At 32.6% G+C, this 5,000-nt stretch overlaps 1 protein-coding gene across 7 annotated transcripts in view; it reads left to right on the top strand.

Moving 5' to 3' along the window:
* LOC144968778 (solute carrier family 22 member 1-like) overlaps window positions 1-5,000 on the top strand; it is a 51,241-nt gene that overhangs the window by 15,073 nt on the left and 31,168 nt on the right. Inside the window, exon 1 of one of the 7 annotated variants that reach the window (XM_078907448.1) lies at window positions 1,317-1,327. The exons of the other annotated variants lie outside the window; for them this stretch is intronic. The gene's annotated coding sequence lies outside the window, so the exon portion shown is untranslated. Of the gene's footprint in view, window positions 1-1,316; window positions 1,328-5,000 lie in introns of those variants that run through there. 7 annotated transcript variants of the gene reach the window in all.

The raw sequence follows: 5,000 nt of genomic DNA, 5'->3' as shown, positions 1-5,000 counted from the left end.
AGTTTCTAAAGGAAACAAACAAACAAACCAACAAACAAACAAAACGTTGACAATGTTTTATTGTAAATCTCAGATTAAGTTGAGGTATGGCAGTTTAACCAGTTAATTACCGATTCAGCCCATTGGGGATGCTTTTACTTTTATATAGCGAGATTCCGTTCTAAAATTGTGTGTATCGTTTTGAATTATCCAGCATCTTGATTAGTAAGATAAATTATGGTGACTTTGAATATTAAAAAATAGTATGCATATAACTTCTAGAATATAGTCGATCATGTCATCACCACTTGACTTTCACAAAAGGCAGGAATTGTGAATGGATAAGGTTCGACGTTTACTTGCGGCTATGTGATCTTGCGGTATGACACTCGCTTTTGGAGGTCTTGGGTTAGAGCCTCGCTCGGCGCATAGTTGAGGAGACCTTGGAAAAGTCTCTTTACTCACATTCTCTCATCGTAATCGGGTGTAAAATTAGTACCTGGCCGATAATATCAAAATTCAAATTTCTATACATACATTTCCAATGGATATACGACAGTTATTGAAATTCAAACCACACCACACAATTTCACTAACCTCTACCTTTTCTCTAATTCTTTTGAGCGTGATTGTGCTTAAAACCTCTTAGCGTGGCTAATAAAACTATTGGTAGCAAATTTTCTAAAGGGCTTTTCTTTTTATTTGGTTTGTTAATAACAATATCAATGCAAAATACCTAAAAGAAAGGAAAGAAGACACTCAAATTTGATTATTGATGCTGAAAACATGATTTGACTTTCACTGACAATAAATCTATTGATAACTATTTTCATCAATTGAAAACTGACGTTATCCGGGCACTCTCTGTAGAAATTCAAGGACTAAAGGAAGTAATACTAGCTACTCAACAGGAAAATCGTGTTTTTTTTGTTGGTTTGATGATATTTGACTTGACGTGGTCGGAGTCCGGGCCGTTTAAGGTCGTAGACGGAGAGCGCAGTTTCGCGGACTGTTCTCCCCCTCTGCGACAGTCACCCACTTTGTGACTTTGTGTATCTCGATATTTCTAAGGCTTTTGACAAGGTACCAAATGAAAGATGATTTAAGTTGAAGACATATGGCATTGTTGGGAATATATTTTCCTGGATTAAATCGTTTCTGACAAGTCATAAGCAGAGTAAAGATTGCAGACGAGCTGTCTGCTTTCAATTCTGTAAAAGTGGTGTTTCTCAGGGCTATGTATTGGGTCCCCTTTTATTTATATTGTAAATAAATGATTTACCTGATGTTATTAACTTTGTTTAACTTCAACAGTACTGTTTCATGTCTATGCCAATCTACGGGAAGTGTGTGTAATCGTTATTGTTGTTTATTTCATGTGATGTTTTGATGTCGAGACTATTGTTGTGGTTTGAAGTTGCATGCAATGTGGAAGTGGAAGTGGATTGTTGTGTTTTCGTATTTATGGAGGTTTGTAATTACATAAAATGTGTTTGTTTCTATGTCTGCATGAGGATGTCAGTTCGTTGAGCACTATTATTTCTTGGTTTTTGCTTTTATAATTTACAGTTGTATATATATATATATATATATATATATATATATATATATATATATATATATATATATATATATATATGATGAGAGCAACGCTCGATAACAACGTTGTAGAAGTCTAACTATCTTAATTATATTTCAAATGTTTATATATATATATATATATATATATATATATATATATATATATATATATAATATATATATTCGTGGAATGCCGAATAATAATAATAATAATAATAATAATAATAATAATAATAATAATAATAATAATAATAATAATAATAATAATAATAATAATAATAACAACAACAACAGTGATAATTATTATTATTATCATCATCATCATCATCATCATCATTATTATTATTATTATTATTATTATTATTATTATTTATTATTATTATTATTATATATTATTGTTATTATTATTATTATTATTATTATTATTATTATTATATTATATTATTATTATTATTATTATTATTATTATTATTATTATTGTTAACATCGTTATTATGATAATATTTTCTCCTTTGTAAGAGAGGAAGAGGCTTTAAGACTATTGGCTGCTGGGCAGGGTTTAAATTAGTTTAAATAGCATTCTGTCCTTTCTATTTGTAATACGATCTTCTGAACAAAAAGAACTAGGCATGTTTACAATTTGAGTGCCATACGTGTATGGAATCACCCCCCCCCCCCCTTTCTTAAGTCTTCCGGGTTTTTAAATTTTAAAATTGCATTTTGTGTTTTCTGGGTGCCAAAAATATTTTAAACCGAATTTTAATAGAATCTGGTCTTTTTTGGGTGTCATAAATATAGAATCGCTTTCTTTGCTTTCTTGGTGTTTATGATTCTAAAATCACACTTTGTGTTTCTGGGTGTCACTATTCAAAATTGTCTCTGTTTTCTAAATAACGTGTCAATGGTTTTTTAACACCGCATTCAATGATGCACATTGCTTTTAGGACCAAAAGGACAAAACATCCATAAATCATCGTAGGAAGTAAAACTCTTATCGTGTATAGATGATAGATGTCTGCAATGATAGACAAAAAGCCATTTGCGGAAGACAACATTGAATTTGACTAAAATAATATTTTCAAAGTTGGTTTACTCCTCGACAATAACGATCATTGATTGTATTAAAGATAGAACGAAGATGACGTCACTCATGTCTTTGTTATTGTTTTTTTTTTTTGCCATCCACGTTTATGAGTAATTCTCACTAAAATGTATTAACAAGACTATAAACGTTTAAGGTTATACATAATTTTGTGTGTTGGTCCGTCATACTTCCGGATAGCAATGTTATGAGCTTCTTAGCCAAGCGCATACTATCTATAATAATAATAATAATAATAATAATAATAATAATAATAATAATAATAATAATAATAATATATATATATATATATATATATATATATATATATATATATATATATATTATATACTTTATTCATCCAAAAATGGAAATTCGTTTACAGACGTGACATGCATAAAAATGTATAAACACAAAGTTGAGAATCTATGGCGACAATGTATACACACACACACACACACACATATATAATATATATATATATATATATATATATATATATATATAATATATATATATATATATATATATATATACGTGAATGCACAAAAATGTCAAAATATACCACTAAGAACCAATAGCAACACTTTATATATTAATTTGATAAATTGAGATAGGCCATACCTCTGGCCTTTAGTCGGAACTTATGTGTGTATATTTAAAAGATAGTATTTCATTTTAATCACAGTTGCGCGTTAAAAATATGAACACCGTGTGGCAAAAATGAATTAAGGTGACGTGTTGTCTTTGTTCTTATATCTATAATTCATTAATATATTATTTGCGTAGGGGGTGATCGCCATCCTTCATAACTTTCTCCGTTTTACTTAGACAAAATCTCTTGAGTTCTTCCACACTGGAAATTGGGTGAGTATAACTCCTGGCTATATCAATTATCCGATCAATTTTCTTAATGTCGCAAATACTGGCATTTCTACACCATGCTGTAAAACAAAAAGTAATAACGGTCTTCAAAACGGGTCTATAAAAAAGGGTGCATAGCGTTTTGTTTATGTCAAATTCTGAAAGTTTCCGAATAAAATACATTCTTTTGTTCAATTTAGAGATAACAGCATCGGTTTGTAAATGCCACTAAAATTTATTGTCAATTAAAATACCCAAATATTTGTAATTACCTAAACTTGCTCAACAGCTTGATTGTTAATTGGATTCAGTAGTCTGATGTCATCTTGGTTCTAAACAAAGAAAATAATTACTTTTTATTCTTCATGCTGGTTAGAACTTTTTATATGTCTTGTGATCAGAATGTGTAAAAGTCAAAACATGATCCAATTTATGTTTTTTTTTCCCTCTGAATACGCTTTTATCCTCGCTGGGGAAATATTTCATACGGGCGTCCGCCATTGTTCCGATAGTTTAGAGCCAGTGTTACTAGGTTACCATGCGTCATTAGGAAGGAAGTGACGTTACGACTGTTGAAGAGTATTGTGAGCGACTGCTCTGGAGGGAACATAGTATTGTTTTGTGTTCTGGTCTGTTGTGTTTCCAGCTGTGTTGTTGTGAACTGTTTTATCTCGTGACTCTTGTGTGTTGTTCATTCTTCTGATGTTGTCACAAGCCTATGCAGTAGTGTCGAGCGGAAGTCTCGATGATACCTCAAGTCATCGGCCACCAACACTCAAAACTTCCCGAACTCGATGACCAAGGAAAAGTCGGGAATTCCCGAGAAGTAGCACTTCAACTGAGCTTTGGATGGCTTTTTTGTATTAAAACTTAAAATACATTAAATAAATTCACTTTGTATAATAATAAAACATTGATACCTATAACCATTTTGATCTATTTACGACGTTTGTGTTTTGTTAGCTGTTTAAAATATGATATAACGTCAATACCCAATACCAATGACTAGGTATTGAATGAAAGCACCGATGACAAGAGCGATGCTCGAGACTTTTTTGGGTGTCGAGACTCAAAAAAGCATCGAGACGCAAAAAAGTCTCGAGCTTCGCTGAAATCATCGCCGACGAGAGAGGGGTGAACAATGCAGATAGTACACATTGTTAGTAACGCGTGCGTCGCTCGCGCAGTATAGTCTCGAGACTCGGGACTCGGGACTCAATACGAGAAGCATCGATGACCGAGATTCTCGAGACGAGAAAAGCATCGAGAACTAAGTCGAGGTCGGTACATTCTCAATACTCGATGACCTGACTTCTCAAAACCTAAAGCATCGGTGACCTTTTGGTGACCCGGATGCCCTCCCCTACAATGCAGTGGTTCTTCCCCCCCCCTCCCTCTCTCTCTCTCTCTCTCTCTCTCTCTCTCTCTCTCTCTCTCTCTCTCTCTCTCAACACACACACACACACACACACACACACACACATGCCCTTAAGCT

The sequence above is a fragment of the Berghia stephanieae genome, chromosome 3 (genome assembly GCF_034508935.2).
Source record: "Berghia stephanieae isolate SIO BIC M18660-M18661 chromosome 3, UCSD_Bste_1.3, whole genome shotgun sequence".
NCBI classification, from domain to species: Eukaryota; Metazoa; Mollusca; class Gastropoda; order Nudibranchia; family Aeolidiidae; genus Berghia; species Berghia stephanieae.
This window is presented reverse-complemented; position numbering and strand designations above follow the sequence as displayed.